At 39.4% G+C, this 25,566-nt stretch overlaps 1 protein-coding gene across 3 annotated transcripts in view; it reads right to left on the bottom strand.

Moving 5' to 3' along the window:
* TCF20 (transcription factor 20) overlaps window positions 1-25,147 on the bottom strand; it is a 62,548-nt gene extending 37,401 nt beyond the window's left edge. The window contains exons 1-2 of one of the 3 annotated variants that reach the window (XM_053469047.1): window positions 24,858-25,147; window positions 12,990-13,121 (exon numbers count right to left, since the gene is read on the bottom strand). The gene's annotated coding sequence lies outside the window, so the exon portion shown is untranslated. Of the gene's footprint in view, window positions 1-1,852; window positions 1,939-12,989; window positions 13,122-24,857 lie in introns of those variants that run through there. The other 2 variants (XM_053469045.1, XM_053469046.1) reach the window with 2 other exon arrangements.
* Window positions 25,148-25,566: the final 419 nt, after the last annotated feature.

Raw genomic sequence — 25,566 nt, 5'->3', positions numbered from 1 at the left:
AAGATATTTTGGGACCTTTGGTATTCAATGACGTTTCCAAACAACGCAACAGGCTACTTCTATATGCCAATACTTAGTCTTCCGTGTACAACGAAATCCTTTTCTCCATAGGACTTTCACTGATCTGAGTGTCAAGTCAGGTGATTAAGACTGAGACACTTAATTGTTTACCACAGCCAGTATAATAAGAGGGTGTTTGGTATACAAGGATAAGATAACATAAAATGTACACAAATATTATGCAGCAGCCTGGAAACATCATAAAAACTGTAAAAACAAACAAACAAAAAAAAACTGCGCAATATGATTGCCAGCCCCGCAAAACAACTAATCCATTCCCTGGTAATCTCCCGTCTAGACTACTACAACAACCTACTTACCGGCCTCCCCCACTCGCCCCCCCTCCAGTCTGTCCTCAATGCATCTGCCAGACTAGTCTATCTCACCCGATGCTCTGCATCTGCCGCACCTCTCTGAGAGTCCCTCCACTGGCTCCCCATCCACAGCAGAATTAAATTCAAAAAACTCACCCTATCCTACAAAGCTCTCACTAACGCCACTCCCCTCTACCTATCCTCCCTCATCATCTTATCACCTCCTCCCTTGCCCGCCTACAGGACTTCTCTCACGCAGCACCAACCCTCTGGAACTCTTTCCCGTGCTGTCCGACTCTCACCAACTCTACCCTCCTTCAAACGCTCCCTAAAACTTTTCTCTTCAGGGAAACCTACCACTAACATAAACATCAAAACTTCTCTCTCACCCACTTACAACCCTTATCTCGCCCTACATTATTATTCAATACCACGCAGTCCTCACCTCCTGTTTCTCACACCTTATCCACCTAGAATGTAAGTTCCTGCGGGAACAGGGCCCTTCACTCCTCTTGTATTTGTATGTTAATAGCTGTATTGTACCTGTCGTTATCTGTTAGATTTTCATCTTGTACAGCGCTGTGGAATCTGTGGGCGCTTTATAAATATAATGTTTTCATTTTTTTTTTTTAAATGTTATACTAGCAATAAAACAATTTGGCGTTAACTTCCACTTCTAAGAATGTTACCAAGATCACGTGTAGGTCCCCCAAAGGGGAGTCAAACTAAGCAACATCAGATGGAACTCAAGCTGGCTTTGATTTTGTATGTATGTAATGCTTAAAGGGATCCTGGATATCAGTGGGACGCAATAAAATGCAAAGCCGACATACTGACCAGGGCAGCAGTATAATATGTTTGTGTTGTAAAAGCATCATGTTTTTTATGATAAACTACTACACACTTTAGTGACTGCTATTTGAAAATGCATTTGTTCAACTTTTTATTAATTTAACTAATGACCTTGCAGTTCACAGCAGTGTAAGGCACTGTGTGTGTGTATTTTTGTTTTTAAGTAGCAACAAAAACATTTCACATGGATAGTATGGATTAGGATGTGTGGCACAAAGACATACTTTACACTGAAATAAGTGCGTGTGTGTGAAACAAGGTATGAAAGAGTACCAATAATAAAAAAAAAATGCTCCACGGCACAGGCATCAAATAGTCTTTCATAAACCCAGGATACGTATACCTATACATATAGGCAAAGCATCAAAATGCAAATATTCCCCTTTTCTAAAACGTCCGTAAATACTCGCTTTAGATATTTACTCATCGCATCCTAATCGGTTATCAACAGCGCCGCGATGCAATGCAGACATTGTCATAAAGCATGATGGATCAACAGCTATCTCCATAAAGATGACTGCTGGGTTTTTTATCTTTTTATTACTATCCTTAATTTCGGGAATACTCTCGGGTGGCGTCCACAAAGCCCTTTCCCCATCGCCACTGCCCCACTTGTTGTCCCGTACCTGCGATCCCTCGGATCTCTAGCTTTCTGATCTGTTGCACACACAGAACGGCCATCCTCTGACATCACTTCCTACTTCTTAGCAACCTCCACCCACATTTCCTTAACTTTATTCATAACACAAAAACGAACACGTCTATCTGTACGCGCTTTAGAATTTATTTTTACCCGCTTGAAAGTTTTTGTAAATGCATAAAAAGATGAAAATCACAGAAATGTATTATGCTTTCATTTAATTTAAAACGCTTTATTGTGTGAGAATTTTAACCGACTATTACTGTATTTTCTATCTGAATTATGGGAAGGCTGGACTCGAAAAAAAGTATATACGAAAACAAACACCCGCTCCGAAATCTTAAGAGGCAGTGAGAACCTCTATTAAGTGTTTTGACATTCTTCGGGGTCCTTTGTAGCTGTTCCCTTTTCCCACCACGGTTATTAGTTTTGTATTGCAAGTTTGTTTTTTATTTCTTCGGGGGGGGGGGGTAACAAGTCCCTCTTTTGGATGCAAATCTGATTTTTTTTTTTTAAAGATATCTTGGACGCAATGATCGTTTATAAGCATTTCGGTGTCATACCGAGTTTCGTAAAATTATATAAAGCAAAAGAAAAGTCTATTAACCCCTTCTTTCCTTAGTGTTTTGTATCTGAAAAACTTTTTCAGCATTCTTACACTTTGTTTCACCATGATTCTCATTTTTTATTTTTCGTGCACCTACACAAACTATACCCAAACTAGTCCAGTTGACTAAAATACCACAAAATGCATTTATTTGTTTCAAGTTTTTTTTTTTTTTTAAGTTATGGGACTCAAAAACACACCCATTCCCTTTTCCATATCTGAAATTTTCTAGTTTCATTTTGTGAAGCATATGTCTTATTTGGGGCTGTTTAGCAGCCCACTAGCTCAAAACATCAACACAAAAGTTCATAATTTTTTGAGAGAAGACAACCCAGGCTATTTCATTAGGAGTAATTGGACACCTATCGTATTTGCTCGACCCTCATTATAAGACGACACCCCAAAATCTGAATATTAATTTATTGAAAAAAGAAAAAGCCTGAATATAAGACAAACCTATAGGAAAAAAAGTTTTATCAGTAAATGTTAATTCATTTAAACTATGTGAACATTTTTTTTTAATAAAAGCTATGATTGAGAAAAATATTTTGTTTTTAATTCCTTTTTTTTCAACCTGCCCCCCCAGTTATGCACATCTGCCCCCTGGCTTGCCACTCTGCCCCAGAAATGCCTTATACCCCCTATATGCCACTGTGCCCCATGATATGCCTTTTAACCCTCTAAATGCCACTGTGCCCCATGATATGCCTTTTGACCCCCTATGTGCCACTGTGCCTCCAGAATTGCCTTATACCCCAATGTTCAATGTTTGGTTAGGATTATCTGTACAAATTATATGCAACTGCAGATAAATTTACTAGCATGCAATTAGATGCACCAGGAGATTACAGAAATACCCCACATTTTTATAGTTTTGGAAGTTATGGGGAACATCCCCACCCCCTTTTCCAAACTTGAAATTTGTGAGGACTATTTATATTTTTTGTCCTGACATTGCCCAACAGGCACATCACATTTTACTTGCAAAATTATATATTTTTGAAATATAGTAGTAAAAGCTACTGTCTTTCCTGATCCCCTTTTGCCCATCAGACCCTACAATGTCTCAATGGCTTATTTTTGGAGGCAATCTTCCCTGTAAAATGTTTTCCACACAGTCTGTAAATAACCTCCGGCTGTAGAAGTGCAGGGTTAGGAGGCTGTTCAAATAGAAGATTTCGTATGACCTAGTGAAGGCAACTTTCTTATACCTTATTTGGGCTTTGCAGTTAACCATACACTATATGGACAAAAATATTAGGACACCAGACCATAACACCTACACGGACTTTTATGACATATCATTCTAAATACACAGACATTAATATGAAGTTGGTTCCCCCTTTTACAGCTTTAACTCTTCTGGGAAGGCTTTCCACAATATTTTGAAGGGTTCCTGCTGGGATTTTTGCCTATTCATCCAAAAGAGCTTTTGTAAGGTCGGGCACTGATCTTGGATGAGAAGGCCTGGCTTGCAATCTCCATTTCAGTCCATCCCAAAGGTTATTCAATTGGGCTGAGGTCAAGGCTCTGTGTGGGCCATTCAAAGGACACTCACAACTAAAACCCAACTTCATGAAAACAAGCTTTAAAACTTTTTTGGAAATATGTTTTCTAAAAGTCCACATGCGCGTGGTAGTTTTAGAAGCAATGTCTCTTTGGCTTATTTTTGGAGGTAGTTTGTCGAATCCTCCTTATGAAATGTATGCCGCAGAGTCTGGCAATATGTCCAGGCTCCAGAAGTGCATGTTAGGGGGACTGTTCAAAAATTAAAAAAAAAAATCTTAAGATGACATTTAGCTGGAATTGAAGGAAAGTATAGACCTTCATTGTGCCTGCCTTTTTATACTATAAGAAAACCTGAACATTGCCATTTGTATTCAATAAAACCCAAATTTGAACCCAACTTTCGTATAGTTATAGTTATAACTGGGTGGCCATCTTCTTAACAGTTTATAATGCACCTAGGCAAGTCTGTATACTTTTTTTTCTAGGGCAAGTAAAGCTAATTATAGATAGATACCTGGTATAGGTCAAACCATCAAACACACAACAAGAGTATGGTGGTAACACATACAATTTCCCCAAAAATATAAATACAAGGTCATGGAATCTAATTTTTTTTTAAAAAAAAAACATGTTTCTCACTCTTCTCCCATGCTGAAAAACAAAACAGAAAAAAAATGGTAAGCAATAAAAAAAAAATAATAATACAAGAATAATGAAAAGAAATAAGTGAGCTAAGTGATGTCACTGTGACATCACTAGCAGCAATAACATGTTCAAGAGGTCCCTATGAGGACCTCTAACCATTTAAAATATATATATATATATATATATATATATATATATATATATATATATATATATATATATATATAAATACAAACAAAAAAAATATATAAAAAAAGATTAAACAAATCTTACATCCCATTGTCCTAACACAACATAAAATGTATAACCCTCCTGCCCCCATTCACAACCCCCAAACCAGATAAGCCATAAGCACAAACATTCTACAAATAATATACACCTTATAGTATGTCCCCTATAAGTGCTGGGAAAGTATGGAAAATCTATATAAAATTAGGTATTTCTGAAATCAGGACACCTGAATTGATAAACTTGGAGGGGATTTTCCATCACTTTACCTGATTTTGTGAGGATTCAGAGGGAAATTTTATAAAAAATTTGGTGTTTTTTTTCTAATTTTCACTAGTTTTTCTAATTCTAAATTTTCAGCTAATCATCCAACTATGGTATCAAAAGGAAGCTCAATCCCTCCTTGAAAAAACATATAGTTTACATGGGCACACTATTTGGAGGAAAAGAGAATAATTGCTGAACCGACATACCGCAAAAATGGCTAGAATCCTAGGTATACGAGGCCACGTATACTTATTGTAGGTGAGATTGTGAAAAGTGTTTTACCACCTAGATTTTTTTGTTATACTAAATGATAGCTTTTATGATTAGGCATGGCTTAAATAAGGCTATAATCTGCCCGGGGACAAATGTATACTTTGCGATGGTAAACTAAAAATTAAGAGGAAAACATTAAAATTCCTCCCTGGGAATTTACTTTTCTTGTTGATACTGCTGCAGGATACACAAGTGAAATGTACCTACTAATCAATAAAAACCAGCTCTTCCCAACCAGCCTCTCAGTGTAGTAAAAGAAAGAAAAGTATTATGCAAAAGTTTGATGTTTCCTTTGTGATCAGGGATAGGCAAAGGACACAGGTGTTCGTGGAAAGGTTTGTGAAGGTCTATAAAACATCATTAAACTGTCAACAGTGTGAAATGAAGACGAAACTGCTGCTCTACAGATCTAATCTGGAGGCACATTTGCTAATTCAGACCATGAAGTAGCTACGGAGTAGAGTGGGCTTTGAGACCATCAGGGGCGGTGGTATGAATTGTCAGAATCATCCACGTACTAATGGATCTGTAAGACAACCTAAGTCCCTTAAGTGGACCAGCACATGAAATTAACAGGTTGTTGGATTTACTTTACTGGGCAGTCCTTTCTAGATAAATCTAATGTGCACCTTCAGGTTTTCCTTCATATTTATGGGTGCTGGACTGAAGGTTGGTAACCCAATCTCCTGACTAGTATGAAAATAGAAATCCTCGAGGTAAGCACAGTACCATTCTATCATCCAATGCCAAGAAGACATGGCTTGTAGTTCACAAACCCCGCTTGACGGAAGTAATTGCCACCAGGAATGCTACCTTCAACATGAGAAGGTAAAGGGAGGAAGCTTTGAGCGAAAGTAAGATGTTTCAAAACCAGAGCTAATCCAAAGAAGGTGCAAGGTTCTGAGCTAGGGGTCCAAGTCTGACCAATGCAGACAAGAGGCCAAATCAATGTCCAAAAAAGAGGTAAGTACAGCAACACACACTTTTATAGTAGCTGGACACAGACCCTTGAAAAATCCTGAATGGAGAAAATCCAGAGCTTGAGAGACTGATAGATGAAACTGGGAAGAGTTCCTTAGGATACAACAATCTGAAATGACATTCCAGAAGGCAGCATACCTTTTCCCCATAACCAACCTTCTACTTTTGAACAGAATGTCAACAATCCCAGGTTAAAGTCAATGGTTTAGTAAGAGAGACCTTTTAATCTCGAGGCCGACAAGTGGAGAAGCTCTAGAGATTGATCAAGGATAGAACATCTGTTTCAGATTTACATACCACAGTTCTCGGCCAATTTGGAGCAATGAAGATGGCATCTGCCTGATCCAGTCTTGCTTTTCAAAGACACGTTCCTGAAAGATTTCTTGATTGAGACTCCATTCTCCTGGACAAATCCGATGTCTGCTCAAGTAGTCGACATTAATATTCAGGGAACCCTTGACGTGAGTTTTGAACAGGCTGCCAAAACTCCCAAATAAAAAGCTTCTCAACTGTTGAAGACATGCTTCAACACTACTGTTGTCTGGCTGAATCAATATTTTGTGGTAGATTACAAGCTAGGAAGTTACTCAAGACTGGCAGGAGTTCTAGATGATCAATATGGAAGTAAGCTTCCTGAGATGTCCATGTCCCTTGAATGGGGTGGGTCCTCATACATGGTCCCCAACCTTGATGACTTGTGTCTGTGGAGAGGACTGTCCAGCACAGAGCCTGCCAAGACAGACCTCTGGTTATATGATATATAACCACCAAAGAGATGATCTTACTTGGGCAGGAAGAGAAACTCCTTCGGGAGAGGGGAGTCCTAGAGCCCCTCCATTCTCTGAAGAGAAATGTTTGTAGGGAACATAGCCAGACTAGAGCCCACGGAACAGACATCTTGGATGTGGACATGAGTCCTAACACCATCATAATCTGTCCGATGGAGAAAGCAACATCGGAATAGTGCTGCTGACCTGGGAATGAAGGCTGGCTGACGACAGAGCACCCAGAAGCTTATAAAAGGTAAGTTATCTTGATTCCTAGACATCTCAGATGAGCCACCATTCCAGCAAGCATTTTGGTTAAAAAAGAACTCTGAGCCAATGACAGAGCGAAGTACTGAATAAAGTCCCCCAAAAAAACGTTTGACCACTGAGATGGTCTAATGAAAGGGAAGAAGCCCTAAATCTGCTGAGAGGACATCTGGAATAGTCTGTGGCATAGGCATGTTGAACGAGGTCTAACAACCAATGATCTGTGGTGATGGACCCTCCCGACAGGAGCAAAAAGGAGCCGTCTTCCCCCCACAAGAGGTCTGTTGTCAGGACCTAAAAGGCCTGTTGAACTACTCTTTATGTGGGTAAGGCTTGTCTTCATACAATCTGGAAGATTGTCATGACTCTTGATTCCTAGAAGGACAAAAGCAGCTTGATTTAAACTTGGGAACACTGTTTACGTTCAATAAATCTTCCAGATCTTTACCAAATAAATGCTTGCCAAGGAAGAAAATACCACACAGTCTATTCTTGGAGGCAGAATCAGCTGACCAAGATTTTAGCCTGAGAGCTCTGCGTGCCACAACAGTTAAGACTGCCCTCCATACAGATTGATTAAATAGCAGAGAAAGTCCACTGCAGCAGAGATATCTACAAAAGTTCAGCCTATCTTCTCATTTTATGGTTTAGGGATATAGGGATTATCCTCTGCCTGCCATAGCTTTATATAAACAGGATCCAGATGCAGAAGCATTGCCCAGACAGAAACCAACTGTGCTGTTATGTTGTGGATATGTGGGTGGCACTTGGAGGGTTAAATTAACAGTTGATTTTGTTTTGCATACAACCTCAATGTTACTCGATTGATCTAAAAGCAAACAAAACAAAACACTGCATTTTTTTTATCTTAGTAAATTTTACATCATAACGTAGATACACATAAAAGATGGCTAAACGTAGTAGGTATGCTAAAGACATTTATTTCTTACTTTTAGCAGTAAAGGAAGCCTCTGCTTTTAACCCCTACAGTACCAAGTGTTTTTAGTGCTCTTAATACCATAATTTGTGCCACTGTTACTATCTATCAAGATTCCTTTTTTTCACGCATTTGTGGTACCTACACAAACTTTTATTCTGGACAAGTGAGGCTTTATTTTAAAACCGTAAAGACACACAAAACAAAGATTACTAGTGCTAATATGTAAAACACTTTTATTGCTTATAGGGCCGCAACTAACGATTATTTTCATAATCAATCAGACGATTATTTTTTCCGATTAATCATGTAAAAAAAATAAGGTACATTTTTTGTTTATTTACAATAACTGGATGTTAAAAACAAACAGCAGAATAAAAAAACTGAGAAAAATGAATTTCTTGTTTTTATTTCCCAACTTGCTCCCCCTCCCCAGTTATGCACATCTGAGCCTAGGCTTGCCACACTGCCTCCCAGATATGCCTTATACCCCAGATAAGCCACTCCGCTCTCCCCAGATATGCCTTATATTCCCTATGACTTATACCCCTCTGATATGCCTTATACCCCCATAATATGCCACCCAGCCCCCATTTATTCCTTATACCCCTTAAATGCCACAGTGCCCTCTAATATGCCTTATACCCTAGATATGCCACTCTACCCCCAAATATGCAACTCTGCCCTAGATATGCCTTATATCCCCTATAAGCTTTATACCCCCCCTGATATGCCACTGTGTCCTCTGATATGCCTTATAACCCCTGTATGCCTTATACCCAGATATGCCAGTCCACCCCCCCGATATGCCTTTTACCCCCCCCTAAATGACAGTGCCCTCTGATATGCCTTATACCCCAGATATGCCATTCCGCTCTCGCCCCCCCAGATAAGACATATCCCCTATATGCCTTATACCCCCTTGATATGCCACTGTGCCCCCTGATATGCCTTATACCCCCTGATATGCCTTATTTCCCCCTATATGCCATAGTGCCCTCTGATATGCTTATACCCCAGATATGCCATTCTGCCCCCCAAATATACCCTATACCCCCTATATGCCACTGTGCCCCCCAGATATGCCACGTGAAGAAAAGCAAGCTGGCGGAGGCAGTGTAATGCTTTGGGCAATATTCTGCTGGGAAACTGTGGGTCCTGCCATTCATGTGGATGTTAATTTGACACATACCACCTATCTAACAGTGTTGCAGATCATGTACACACTGTCATGGACACAATATCCCCTGACGGCATTGGCCTCTGCCACAAAGTGAAAATAGTTCATGAATGGTTTGAGAGAAATAAAGTTGACAGGGCGTCCAAATTACCCAGATCTCAATCCAAATGAACATCTGTGGGATGTGACAAACAAGTCTGATCCATGAAGGCCCCACCTCACAACGTACACAACTTAAAAGGATCTGCTGCCAACAACTTATTGCCAGATACCACAGCACACCTTCAGAGGTCTAGTGGTCCATACCTCGACAGGTCAGGGCTTTTTTGGCAGCAAAAGCGGGACCTACACAATATTAGGCAGGTCATCATAATGTTACGGCCGATCGAAGTATACCAGGAGTGGTAAATTCATACCTGAACTACAGTGTGTGTGTGGGGAAAAACATACAAAACAATTAGTACCCCAAAGTCTATTTTGAAATAGCAATATGCTGCTTGAAAACACTGGTTATTTCTAATCTCAGGACACAAAAATACACAAATTTGAAAGCTTCACACTGATTCCTGAGTCTGCTCGTTTACGCAATGTTCCTAGTTCTGTCCCAGGTCCCCCTGCACCGCACAAATCCTATGGATAGGGTTGCCATAAAGCGACAGGTAAACCAGTACCGCAAAATCAATAATAATCATTGGAAGAAATGCCCTTTTTTTTTGCAAGCTTATGAAAAAAATACTGTTCTATATATTTTGCCAAATTACAGCTATATATACACAAGGCTTTAAAAGCCCATTTTTTTTAGATGGAGTGATAAATAATTACCACAAAGTATTATAAAACAATCAAAAAAGACTATTGATATTGACTATTGAATCAGACATATGACTGAAACCACCAGAGCTGGCATTTACTCCTGTAGGCCATAATATATATATACATATATATATATATATATATATACATATATATATATATATATATATATATATATACATATATATATATATATATATATATATATATATACATACCGTATTTGCTCGATTATAAGACGACCCTGATTATAAGACGACCCCCCAAATCTGAATATTAATTTAGGAAAAAAAGAAAAAGCCTATAGGAAAAAAGTTTTACCAGTAAATGTTAATTCATGTAAACTATTTTTTATAAAATAAAAGCTATGACTGAGAAAAATATTTTGTTTTTATTTCCTTCTATTTTCCAACCTGCCCACCCCAGTTATGCACATCTGCCCCAGAAATGCCTTATACCCCCTATATGCCCCTGTGCCCCATGATATGCCTTTTAACCCTATATGCCCCTGTGCCCCATGATATGCCTTTTAACCCTATATGCCACTGTGCCACATGATATGCCTTTTGACCGCCTATGTGCCACTCTGCCTCCAGAAATGCCTTATACCCCTATATGTCACTCTGGCATTAGGGGGGTTAAAAGGCATATTATGGGGCAGAGTGGCATATAGGAGGTTTAAGGCATTTCAGGAGGCAGAGTGGCGTATAGAGAGTTAAAAGGGCATTTCTGGAGGCAGAGTGGCATTAAGGGGGTTACAAGGCATTTCATAGAACACTCCAGGAATGTCTTATGCCCCACATTTAACACTCCCCCCCAAACTTACCAGTGCTTCTGACTCCCCTGTCATGCAGCCGGGGCAGCGCAGCCCGGCTACACACCTGGGACTCAGAAGCACCGGTAAGTGGGGCGGGGGGGGGGGTGACAGGAGGATCCAGGTCCCCTGCAGCTGCAGCTGTCTCATAATCAGACCTATTTGAGGTCTGATTATAAGACGACCCCGATTATAAGAGCATTTGCTCTGAAAAAAAAACCTTGTCTTATAATCGAGAAAATACGATTTTATATATATATATATATATATATATATATATATATATATATATATATATATATATTTTTTTTTTTTTTATTTATTTATTTTTTTAAATAGCCACCCTAATTCAATCCAGGTTGCCAAGGAAACAGCAAGGCCACATCCTTGGATCACGGTGAGCTGTATTTGTGCTCTTTTAGAATCACTTTTTACCCAATTATTTAGGAAACATTTATGCCCGTTCCAAGCTTTCTTGAATTCCTTCACAGTGTACTGTACTACTTCCACTGAAAGTCTATATCGGGTATCTAAAACGTATTCCTTGTTTCTTGCATTCACCCACTGATTTTGAATCATGCCATCTATTTCATTTTTTAATGTTCCTATTGTGTCTCCCATCATTCTTACAAGGCGCACAAAAAGGTGCATTTTTCGTATATGGTTTTGTATCCCTTTGAAGCTTTTCTCTGGTGTTATTCGCTGAAGGGAGAGTTGTGGTTTCCCATTTTACTGTTGCATGTATATTGCCAACACTACCATATTTCAAATGCTAGAAGGAGTGAGCAGGCCCTAGCTTATGAGTAAGCACTTTTGCTTTATGCATTTCACATGATTTTGTTTTTCTCATGCCTTGAATTTTAATGCTGTATGATTGTTAATAAAAGGAATACTTTTTTTTACATCAACTATTACATCATGGAAGGCCTGTGATAGGTGTGCTAAAACATATCTGTATGCTTACCTGTATAAATGTATAATTCAATGTTTAAACGTGACTGAAGAAATCTCTATACATTAAGAAGGACCAGCCAAGCAATAGAAGCTCAACGAGGTTGGCTCTTCATAATGTATAGTGATGTCAAGGAGGTGAAACACAGCTTTTGCTTTGTAGCTTTATTACCTCTCAGCTAATTTGCATCTGACAAATTCAGCACAATCACCACTGTAGCACAGACACAAGTGCACTTTTCTCATTGCTCCATTAGAAATTAATTTCCACATGAGAAAATTCAGCCACCCTTGATTAAAGCCTAACTCATGTCCCAGTGGCTGGCTCTCATGACCACAGTCCTACATCCCAGGGCTTGGTTGACGATGCATGGACAATGTCCGTATAACAGCCTCTGCCCATGCACTACAAGCCAATATGGAGTTTGGAAATCCCACAAAAAAAAAAAAAAAAAACAATCCCGAGCTGTTATGCGACACCCCCATCTACCAACTACACCACGTTCTGCACCAACAGAGCACAACAGAACTGCAGCACCTCCGGATCCGAATGGTGAACTTGTTAAGAAGTGCGCTGAAATAAACCATACGTAATGCACCAGCACTGCTGTCAACAGCAGACTGTAGGTGCCCTTTCAAAGGAAGCTTTATAAAATATATGAAATAAGTACTATACCACTGTTGGTCCACTACTTATGAAGGAGGCGATTTCCAAAGTCCAAAGAACATACTCTACGATTACCCGTAGAGTATGTTCTACCTTAAAAATCAGCAACTATCACTGCTAAGTCCAGCTCCTGTTGAGTCTAATATACCTGGTACATTGTGCTGTGGCATCCCCCCCTTAAAGAGATGCCAAATCAAATAAATAATAAATTGCTTACCTGCAAAAATAAACTTCAGGCCAGCATACGATCTGGCAGGCAGTCGTCTCAGCTGAAACTGCCACTTTGTGTTAACAACTCAACATGTAGGAGACGCTCCATGATGATTCTGTAAAATCTCACCAAGTTGATCTGCAAGACACATTATCCACTCTGTTAAATCAAAAGGAGGGTCTGCATAATCATGCATGACAATGCAGTTCAAGAACTTAGACAGCCCACAAACAGAAAGCACCAACATATACTGGAAGCCTGAAGATTCATTCAGGTGATCGGCCTTGAGATAATGTCACCTAACTCTACAGCATCACTACAAAATACTGACCTCTATTGCAACTTATTTACAGACACTTGAGCAGACTACCATCCCACAACACAATACTGTACATAGAAAATGTGTGCTTAATAATTTTATTGATTTATGCAGTCCATCGTAGTCAACAGCAATGTACAATGTGCAAAAACGACATAAGTAGTGCATCGTATAACAATCTGTTAACAGAAACAAAAAGGTGAAGAGAGCCCTGCTCAAATAAGTTTGATGGAGTTTAATCTTTTCATGATATTCCTAATTGTAGCTCCAAATAAAATCAATCTTAAGATTCTGTCAGTTTCCCCCAGAAATGAGAAAAACATTACAAAGAGCAGCAAGATTAAAACATGCAACATATATTTAAAAAGCACACACTATGGAATGCCCGATTGCCAACATAGAATCTTGTCTTTTGAATTTCAAAGCTTTAGCATAACCCCTTAAGGACCAGGCCGGTTTTTGGGGTTTTTTCATACACTTCGTCACAGAGGCTGTAGAACTGTAGAGTTTATCTGTAATTTCCTTCTCTCCTGTTTAGTGTACCCACACAATTTATATATTGTTTTTCAGAACAAGGAGGTTTTTTTTTTGTTTTTTTTTTTATCATATCATCTAATTTCCAATAAAAACAAAATAAAATATTGTGAAAAATTGAAAGAAAAGCACTTCTCACTATTTGAAAAATCTTTTACTCGTCTACAAAGGCTAATGAATGAAACTGCTAAAGGGATTATATTATTTGTCCTGAGTTTAGAAATAAACCCAATTTTTTAGCAAGTTTTCGGTGTTGCTGAATGCCTCAACATCAAGGTATTACAGCAACACCGTTTAAGCGAAGAAAGCAATCTTAGATCACTTTCTAAGCTTTAATGCCATGACATGTCATCGGTAACTGACTGGTACATCATCGGCCATTAATTTTTTTTAAAAAAACATCTTAGGTAATTTATTTTTCTTGTCATCCACCGATAGCAAATAGGAAGATTTAGCTTTGCATATCAAGATTGAGCAGAAAATTGTAAAATAAATAACCTTCCCCTTAGTGAAATAAGAAGAAAGCTTTATTAGGATAGGGCTAGTGGGAAAGGACAAGAAAAATGCATTTTCTGTTTACATGTCATTCCAGGCAGGAGATATAACAAAGCTCAGAGGACAGGATCGTGAAAATACAGTGTGAAGCACCCCTCTGCCAATCTTCCGACAAATTCTTGTCCATTCTGTAATTTCTTGCGAAGGAGTGGACTTTCTTCCAGCTATCCAAATCTGATCCACAGAGACTCTGAGCACACTCCCTCCAGCAAACGGTACAGGCTTTGGAAACCTTTTGTCCCTTCCTGAACCCTGAAAATGCCACAAACAAGTTTAACAATGTTCTCTATGCTGCTGTTCTAAGTATATCTGAAGAAATCTTAGAATATCCAGCAAATTACCTTTTATTTATATAGCGCTTCTTACAATACATATATTCAAGGGGTATGACAAAACTAGAACAGACTAAGAAAAAACGATATATTAGGTGGAAAGGGTCCTGCTCGCAAGCTTACAATCTCGAGGTGCAGCTGCAGTTCTTTTCTCGTTCCTAGGTTTGAGACAGAAAACTGTTAGGACAACATATTGATAAAACTGGAAAGGTGAAAAAAAACAGACAGGCAAGTAGATATGAATTTCCCTAAAAGCCCCAAATTCAGGTCCCAAGAATGTAAGCGGACTCTCTTGCTATGTCTGCTTCTTAAAGAGCTGAACCCAAGAGCGTAAAGCTAGACACCTGTTTAGAAATGCGCTTAATGCAGAGACATGAACCTTCCGATATGCATCCTGTGGATTTAGGGTGGCCAAATAGTCTTCCTAAAGTAGAATCTCCACTGCGGACTTTAAAGATTTCATCAGGAATCTTCAATAAACTGTGAACCAGTTCAGAAACGTCATATTTATGAAGGTGGTTTATAGAAACGCCTTGATGCCTTTGGTGTAACAAACTCCAGGGAATTGATTCTGCTTCCTCTGAACTGGAAACTTTTTGTGTAAATTCTTTAATCAAGTGAAACCCTCTTCTTCTGAATGGATGTCAAGGACATCAAAATCAGAAACTTTTTAGGGGGTAAATGGTGAGCTCCAGACTGCAGCCCCAGAAAATGACCTCCAGAGCCCATCTGGCCAAGGTGAAAAGAGCCCAATCCTGCAGGAAGCTGCTCAGTCATCCCCCTACAGATGTTCATTTAACGTAATTAAATCTAGAATCATAGGGTTTAACCCTAAATATAAGCTCGGTACCATAAACTTTCTTCTAGGCAAGTCACCCGTAGCTCTTTTAAGAGGCGACTGCAGATCTTTCCTAAACAGGCCTTTTCCTGTAAATGGAATGCCATTCACAGATGACTTTTAGAAACATTTAGAAACATGAGCCCTAGTGTTCTTCTAGACACAACGGAAGGAGAAGAAACTCTGGCAGCTATCCAAATCAACGGCATAGCTGTGCCGCGCAGACAATCAGCCGCTGACCTTGGATAGCTGACCTTCCGGTAGCCCAAGCCATAGGCCCAACAGCCTACTGTGTAGCACACAGATCTAACAACACAGATCTAATATCTCTCGTGCATAGGTAAACAGCATATGAGTCACCCTTTTAGAAACAGCAAGCCTTATCAAACGTTCCAAATTCAGGGCTTGAATAGTTTTATGCACTAGAAAAGTTCTGTTTCTTAAAGGATCCATGAAGATTTGTCTTCCTCTATCTGAAGGATGGCTCTAACTGTCCCAATCAGTGTTTTTGCACAGTAAAGAAAGATTCTTCCAATACCTCCTCTGGTGAGGCTATTGTCTCTGTGAACAGATTATTGGTCAGAAGCAAATGAGCAAGAATCCTTACAAGGAGGAAACCTTACAGAAGGGGTTCTACAACCTAGGAGTGGGGTATTAACCATGGTGATAGGAAGCTGATCAAATGTAGCTTGCAGATCAGGATGCTTCCACTCTCTGAACTCAGCTGCTGACTCATCTTTAGCTCTCAAACACAAGAAGCATACAACTTCCATCTGGTCTACTACACATGCAGGCTTGTGGACAGGAATTGGGGTTGCATGAACACATCACTCTTATTTTCCTACACCAGGGCTTATGAGCAAGGCCATCATGCAAAACCAAGTGTTTTGTATAGCATGGGAATGCAGATGGCCCCTTCAGTCATAACAGATGGTCCCTTATCACAGTACAGGGGTAAAGATTTCCACTGATGGCATTAAACAGACGCTCTTAAAAATAATGGAATGGAAGTGGTTGGTGGAGAAGGTAGGGAAACATTGAGATAAAGCATGAGTAACAATGAGAGAGGGTAAAAAAAAAAAACAAAATGCAAAAAAAATAAATAAATAATAATAATAATATTCAGAGCTTTCTGCATCATTTTCATTTGTTTCCTTGGGGCCCTTCCTCATTTTCTTACATTCACGTTCGAATGCACAAGTCTAACATTTCCATTGATGAATAAGTATTTGAGAATATTCTGCGACCCAAATTAACTACAGTTCAAATTATGCAAAAAAATAAATGCAGTTATAGTGTAACACAGGGCCCGAAAAATCCAGGTCGCCATGGCGACTGAGAATTTTGTCCTGGCGCCTAGGTGTTTGTCAGCCTGTTACATCCCCCCCCAAAATGCCCCCATGTCGCCACAATCGTGGTGATCGCGGCGGCGCTACTGCTGTCTGCCCAGGTGTCTGGGCAGACCAGCACAGCCACCCAGAGCCCGTCCCCAAGCCTGTGATCACTCCCACGGAGTGATTCTGTAGGCTGAAAATGCGATTGCAGGAAAACCAGCAATTGTGTTTTCAGCTGCAACAGACAGCTTCAGGGAAGCATCCCCCCTGCTGCCAGAGGCAGCTTCAACGACATGGGAGAGGGTTCTTTGGTCTCCACATGAGTGTGGAGACCAGCCCCAACTCTCCCCTGCTGCCTGGGAGTGATCAAAGAGACTCCTCCCACCAGACACTGGTCTACCGTCTGTGTCCAAGCTGCCAGAGGCAGCTTCAGGGACAAGGGGAGAGGGTTCTTCGGTCTCCACATGAGAGTGGAGACCAGCCCCAACCCTCCCCTGCTGCCTGATCGCTCCATGAGAGTGACAGTGCAGCGTTAACTCCTTCAATGCTGCGATATGTATGACACATTTGTGGCATTGCAGGGGTTAACACTTGCCCCACAAGCTTGTGGGGACTAAATATCAGTCAATGCTGTGCTCCAATGGAACATCAGCATTGAAAGAGTTAAAAAAAAAAAAATATCAAAAAACTATCTAAAAAACAACAAAAAACAGTACTGACCTGAAAGTCCAGGGGGCCTCCAGGTCAAATTCTGTGAGTTTATTAAGTGGGCTGATGATGATCAGATCACTCCTGGCCAACTGTTAGTTTAAAAAAAATTATGTCTAGCTCTACACATCTATTGAGAATACATTGCAGTAGTTCTATGCATCTGAACTGCATCTTTCATATACCTTGAAAAGTTAGAATAGAAGTTCCACTGTCAGGATAATGAACAAGACAGCTGGGAGCCCTGTCTGTTCTTTGGCGACCTGTAATCCATGCCATACATGGAGAGATATGCATATTATAAAGGATATATTTCAGTATTGTTCAGTTAACAGATGTAAATAGAGTAAGGACCTATATGTATTATGTTGCAGAGGTCTCCGTCTTTTATACAATTTATACATATAATACTGAGAATGAAATCCAGGATGAAATTAAATTCAACCTGACTTTTTTATCTTGTACAGCTATTCCATATGGCCACATTACTCAGAAAATGCAACAGCATTAACTGGCCATGTTGTAATTCAAACACTCTCAATTAACCACCTATTCTGTACAGATTTCATAGAGAAAACAAAGCTGTGCGACCATAATAATGATAAATCTATCCTAAATATATATTCTGGTAGCTGTGGATAATACTCTCTTTCAATCTAGTTCCATGGTAACACTGAGACTGTGTTAGAAAGGTCATAAGAGCTAAAAGCAGGAGTTTAGTTGTGTTAATGCGACACACACAGGGCTGGCCTTTGTGCCATAGACTTCTGCACGCGGCCTGTCTCTGAGCAACCAGAAACACAAAGCCTTGCAATGGCATGAACCATCACTGATTAATTCCCTAGCATAAGTGATAAAACCACCAAAGTGAGTAAATAAAATATACAATAAGCTAGTACACTGCGACCTGACCACCAACCCGGAGAGACAAGAACGTAGCAAGATTGAGACCCCGCTGCGTTGCGGTCCAAAATTGTTTACCACCCCTGGCCACTTTTCTCATGAGCCATGAATTTCTTAAAAGAATTCCCCTGGAGTACCAATATATTTTGGTGTGTATTCACAAAAGCAGAAGTTGGTAGAAATGTTACAAACTTCCTGTTTAAATTATTTTTTTATGCTTTTTCATATTCCATTCCATGTAGCTACGTCCCACATACACAGATATGCCATAATACAGGGTTTAAATTGGAATATGCACATTTCAGGTTTTACATATCTATTTACTTGGCCCACGTCTCATTTGAGGCAAGATGGTGATTCCCATATTTCAATTTAACCCATGAAAACTAGACAACACAGGGTATCTTTATAGGGGCATAAATGCTGTAAAGTCAGAATGCTTTAAATAAATAAATAGACCTGTTAGTATTTTATTTTTATAATTTAACAAAATTCAAAGTGAATGGATAGAAGAAAAATTTTAATCCAATCAATATTTGGTGTGACCACCCTATGCCTTCAACAGCATTATCCTAGATACACTCACATGAAGTCAGGGATTTAGTAGGCATATAGTTACTGTATGATTACTCAGTTAATACCAAACAGGTCCTTATGATCATCAATTTAATGTAGGTTGAAACACAACCATTAACAGAAAACAGCTACATAGAAGGTATAAAAGCTGGGTGAGGAACAGTCAAATTCACTAAATAAGGTAAGATTGCTGAAGACAATTTAATTTCAAAAGTCATACACCATGGCTAGACTGAGTGCAGCAACAAGACACAAGGTAGTTACACTGCATCCCCTCAGGGAGAAATTTCAAGGCAGGAAGGGATTTCCAGATATTCTGTCCAAGGACCAAGAAATGGGCAACGTGACCGTAGACACCGTGGTCAGCCAAGGAAATGCAGTGCAGCAGGCTTCCACTGTTCCGAAAAGGTTTTCAATACGATTTTGGAGTGTTCCTGAGGAAATTTGTGAGGTCGGGCACTGATGCTGGACGAGAAGGCCTGGTTTGTAATCTTTGTTTCAGTTCATATCAAGCGTGTGTGATGGGGTTGAGGTCAGGGGTCTGTGCAGGCTAGTCAAGTTCTTCCACACCAACCTTATCCTGCCGTGGAGAGAGAGCGAGAGCATGAAAGAGAAGTATTCCTGCTCCTCTCTTTCTTCATGAATCTGTCTGCATTATGCGGGATTTTTGGAGTACTTCTGCAAAAGGGCAGAAGTCCTCCAAGCCTCTTCCCCATTCCTCCAATTAGAGGAGACCTTCTAAGGGTGTAGATGCTCTGTCAGAAGTGCTTCCAGGTTAACAGAGCTGATACCATGGAGAAATGGATGAAGTAAGAAGACAAAAGAACAAGAAGAGGCATGAGTAGAAGCAGAGCTGAGGGAAAGGAGACGTACTGAGTAAGAGATTAAAATTTTCTTCAAAATGGTACCAAACTAAGGGTGCGGCCTGGAATCAGTACAAAATTGGGTTGTAATTTTTCAGTATAAAATTATGGGGTAATCTGAATTGGGTTGTAATTAAGAGGATATTGCTGCCGTTGCCCATTTTGTAGGCAGAAAATAAAAAGAATTACTGAGAACGAGTGAAAAGCTTAAAAAAAAAAAAAAAAAAAAAAAAAAAAAAAAGTTACCTTCAATGATTTAAGATTTTAAGAAGTGATTTTAACATCTTTGACCACGGTTGAAGTTAGAGTCCCAGACCCTGTAATATCTGCCCTATAACAGCAGTATTGGTTCTTAAGGAGTTTAGCTTAATATGTACAAATACAATGTGCCAGATAAATGTGTTCCTGGAAAGTAGTTACCTATAAAATACAGCAAAAGAATAGCTACAATTTGTAATGCTTACTGCATTTACATTGGCAGTAAGACACTGAATTTAATGGGGACCTGATAATATGTGGTAATTAAATATTTCAATTAAGAAAATCATTAAAATTGATGGGGTAAAAATGCATCACTTCCACAGGGAATATCCAAAAAGGCTATTTAACCTAAAACATTAAAAACTTTGTTCGAATTAATTTATTCATTTTTTAGAATAGATACATAACATATAACTCAAGCACGTTCACAGGAAATCCAATAAGACAGACCACATAGACATTATACATTAACACTTGCTTAACGATTTCAATGTATCCAATATTTAATTTCATACGCTTCAAAAGACATTAAACTCTTGTCTTTGAATTGGTGTTACCAAGTTGAATAGCATGTCTTACAAATTACATAAAACTTTTCAATGTACAAATTAAAAGGTTTTACAAATTACACACTTCAAGTAAAACTGGTAAACAGTCTGTATAAAACACACAGGGAATGCAGTGAGTTGTACTATAGTAGTTGATGTGGACCAACAATATGTAGAAGTGAGCGTTGAGATGTAAGAAATCTGTCTACCCATATTTCCTCATGTAGAGACTCAAAGTCCTTGATCTAGTTTTACATTCAGGAAAGCCATACACCTCTGACCCTCCGGTTTTAAGTTATGGTCTTTCTCCTAGTTTGAAATAAGCCTACCTCCTGTACTTTGTTTGTTTGTTAAATCACCTTAAGTATCTAAATGTTTCTATAAAATATCCTAACTCAACACACACCAGACCTTTATCGTAATATTGCCAATAAAAATATTCAAAAATATGAGTCCTAATTCCTGAGGTACCCCTACTAGTACACCAAACACTTCAACTAACTTACAAGTCTCCTGAGAGGGACAGTCACTGAAACCTACATGGCTGTATCTACTATTAATATAGTAATAGTACTTTATTTTTTTGACTGGGTCGCTAAAATAGTATATTAGGTTAGTGTGAAAAGATCTGCTTGCATAAACCTGTGTTGTCTCTGACCTTTTGAAACACGTCCAGATAGTTGTTTCCTATAACATGGTTTCAATTAATTCATTATAACAATTGGTTTCAATTAATTCCCCAACTATTGACATGAGGCTTACCGGTTTATAGCTGGTTGAGTATTCCTACTACCTTTTTTGTGAAGTGCTACTACAATTGGCAGCTTCTAATTTTCTTGATCTACTCCTGTCAATAATAATCACACCCACTACCTCGACACCAAAATAAAACAAAAAGTTGTCAGTGCATTCTTCCCTCCTTCTGACCCTAGCGTCTCTGGTGAGATGCCCTCCAGCCACACCCACAAGATAGGAGCGCAAGACTATGCCAATCACATAGCAAATGAGTGGTGCTGGTTCTGTGAGTGACCTGAGAAAGGGAGTGCGAGTCATGATCAGGGCTGGCCTTAGGTGTTCAGGGGCCCTGTACGGGCCACCCTTTTGTCACCCCCGAAGTATGTTTGTCACCTCCTTCGCTGTGGAATGCCTCTATTCTTCTCGTTCATGTAGTGTCAAATAAACACATAGAAGCACAGCAGTGCTAGTATAGATCAACTGACTAAAAACATACAAACTCAATACTTGCAGATGTGGCGTAAAAAATAAACATGAAACATATCATTGCATTCATAGATCAACTGAAAATCACATGTCAACTTAGCACTGAAGATATAATTCAAACAAATAATGCATGAAAACCCCAAATTGCAGACATATCACAGGTTACACACACATAAGACTTGCCCTGGAACCCAGATTGCACACAAAGGACCTCCCCCGGCACCCTGATTGCATCCACAGGACCTGCCCCGGAACCCAGATTGCACACAGAGCTTGACATTTTCCTCCAACAGCATGTCTGTGCCATCTTCGGCCCCAAACAACCTATCTGTGCCGCTGTTGCCCCCACACTCACACTATAACACACTGACCATTTTATTAGGTACACCTTGCTAGGGCCGTGTTGGACCCCCTTTTGCCTTCAGAATTGCCTTAATTCTTCTACAAGGTGCTGGAAACATTCCTCAGAGATTTTGGTCCATATGAACATGATGGCATCACGCAGTTACTGCAGATTTGTCGGCCGCACATCCATGATGTCAATCTTAAACGATGTTCAACTGGTACTAAGGTGCCAAAGTGTGCCAAGAAAATGTCCCCCACCTACAGCTTGAACCGTTGATACAAGACGGGATAGATCCATACTTTCATGTTGATTATGCCAAAGTCTGATCCGGCCATCTGAATGTTACAGCTGGAATCGAGACTCATCAGACCAGGCAACATTCTTCCAGTCTTCTATTGTCCCATTTTGGTGAGCCTGTGCGAATTGTAGCCTCAGTTTTCTGTTCTTAGCTGACAGGAGTGGCACCCAGTGTGGTCTTCTGCTACTGTAGCCCATCTGCTTCAAGGTTCAACATGCTGTGCGTTCAGAGATGGTATTCTGCATACCTTGGTTGTAACAAGTGGTTATTTGAGTTACTGTTGCCTTTCTGTCACCTTGAAACAGTCTGCCCATCCTCCTCTGACATCAAGGCATTTTCGTCCAAAAAACTCCAGCTCACTGGATATTTTCTCTTTTTCCGGACCATTCTCTGTAAACCCTAGAGATGGTTGTGTGTGAAAATCCCAGTAGATAAGCAGTTTCTGAAATACTAAGACCAGCCTGTCTGGCACCAACAACCATGCCACGTTCAAAGTCACTTAAATCCCCTTTCTTCCCCATTCTGATGCTCAGTGTTGTCTTGACCATGTCCACATGCCTTAATGCACTGAGTTGCTGCCATGTGATTAACTGATTAGCTATTTGTGTTAACAAGCAATCGAACAGGTGTACCTAAATAAGTGGCCAGTGAGTGCATATAAATACTCATTCACAGATACTCATTCCTACTCTCACCTGTAGATTTTCTTGTGGCTCTCCCACACTGCCAGCTTTCACCAGCCTTCACGTGCATCAATGAGTCTTGGCCAACCATGACCCCTGTCGCGGGTTCACCACCTTTCCTTCCTTTGAACACTTCTGATAGGAACACCTCACAAGAACTGCAGTTTTGGAGATGCTCTGACCCAGTCTAAGTTGCTTAGACCCTTACTCTTGTCCATTTTTCAACAGACATTCATGTTCACATACAAACATTCATAAAATATAAATGTAAAATAGCACCACCAGCTTTTTTTGTAAATGATTATAAAGTATCACTTCCACAATTTCACAGCTTTACAAATAAATAAAGTTCACAAAAAGGGTGCACAGTGTACAAATCAGGGTTTGCCATATTTATTCTTAAAGGGACACTCCAGCCATCATAAGCATTTTAATAAAAACCATATCTAAAGAACAGTGGTGCTTTGGGGTTATTCAATTAACTGAGGATGTGTTTTAAACTTTTGGCATAACTAAAGACAATTTTACCTCATCAGAAAAAATAATTATCTTATTTAACTAGCACCAAATCACACATTGCTTCTTACAATATGTATATTCATAGAGCATGACAAAACTAGAACGGACAGACTAAGACAAACCGATACAAAGAGAGCCTGCTCATAACCTTACGATCTAGATACTTAGAGACATGTGTCTATCTTGATTTACATGGCAGGTTCTTTGGTCTCAGCACTCACTACATGTAATTTTGGCACAAGTATATTAGTATAACCCATTCTACAACCAGTGATGTTAGGAAAAACCACAAATATCTTTACACATCTGCATTAACTTAAAACATCTCCATTTATAGGTTACAGAAATAATCATTTGTATTATCATAAACACCTATTATTGTTCAAGCTTTCTAGATGGTAACTAAATCCACGAACAGGCCTCAGTTGTACATGATATGCTGAACTTCTGCAAAAACAACATACCTAATAATACTATATTTCCCATTACAGAACTGAAGTAGTATGAGATAAACATATGATTACTACAGGACTATATATAGCAATGTCCTGTTAGACTACAGTAACCAAAATAATGAGAATACACTAGTTCAATATATATATATATATATATATATATATATATATATATATATATATATATATATATATATATTAAAACGCCTACAGTTTCTGATTTTATATAGACTTCTCTAAACAGTGGAGTGAGAAATCAATGTGCGACTATTGACATGCAAAACGCTTGTCACAGCTTCCATTTTATCTACATTTGCTAGTATGGAATCGGGGTTTCCTTTCTTTATAAAATGGAAATCAACTCTGGCATCGAAGCAACAAAAAAAAGGCACAGTTTATCACCCACGTCACGCAGAAGTGCACAGGACAGAGAGCTTGCCTGGAGTGAGACTGTGTGTCCCTGTCTGCGTCTCGTAATAAGAAAAACGACAACAGAAGTACATACAATACACCGAAGGGAAGAAGGTGGTTGGCAACCAGCAATCGTGTCCAATTATACAGCGGATATGTTGTACCCTTACCTCGTGTAATTTAGTTTCCCATGTCTTTGACACGGGTTACACAGGGATCCTTATGTTGCAAGTACCTCTTTGATACACGAAAGGATCTGGTGCAATATTTTTGGGCCCCAGCCCACCTTTTTTCGTTTCTCCCTGTTTTCTTGAGAATACGGTCCCTATACTAGGCTATGCTGGTAGAACGTAGATGTTCCTGGTATTTGAGAGGGGCCAGATCAGGAAACGAACTGGGGATAGCGTAATCTGGGATCATGCACTCAGGTCTATCGGGAGGGAAGGGGGTGGGTGACTGTTGGTTGTGATTTCCTCCTGCTATCCTTTCCTCTTCCTATCCGTCCTCTTTTTTTTCTTCCTCCTCCTTTTCCTTTCAATCGTTTCCCTCCCCTTTTTCGTATATTTATATATATATATATGCTATAGGAAGCGTTGTTGCGCTCAAACGAAGGCGAAGTTTATAGATTAGGCTCTTCCGTTAGAATTAACCATTTCGTTATCACATGGGTTTGAAGCTACATCGAAAGGCTTTAATAACCACGATAATAAGTTTAATTTAAAATGACGTTTGGTAATGTCATCGCGTGTTTATTGTAAGGGATTATTGTAATACATTTTATTACAATATCATTACGTGGTAGTAAAGTTTACCTTTTGTTTTTTTAACTACGTGGACAAGCTTACTAAAACATGAAGGTAAAAAAATGCACCACTCTTT

The sequence above is a fragment of the Spea bombifrons genome, chromosome 6, assembly GCF_027358695.1.
Source record: "Spea bombifrons isolate aSpeBom1 chromosome 6, aSpeBom1.2.pri, whole genome shotgun sequence".
In the NCBI taxonomy this organism is placed as follows: Eukaryota; Metazoa; Chordata; class Amphibia; order Anura; family Pelobatidae; genus Spea; species Spea bombifrons.
This window is presented reverse-complemented; position numbering and strand designations above follow the sequence as displayed.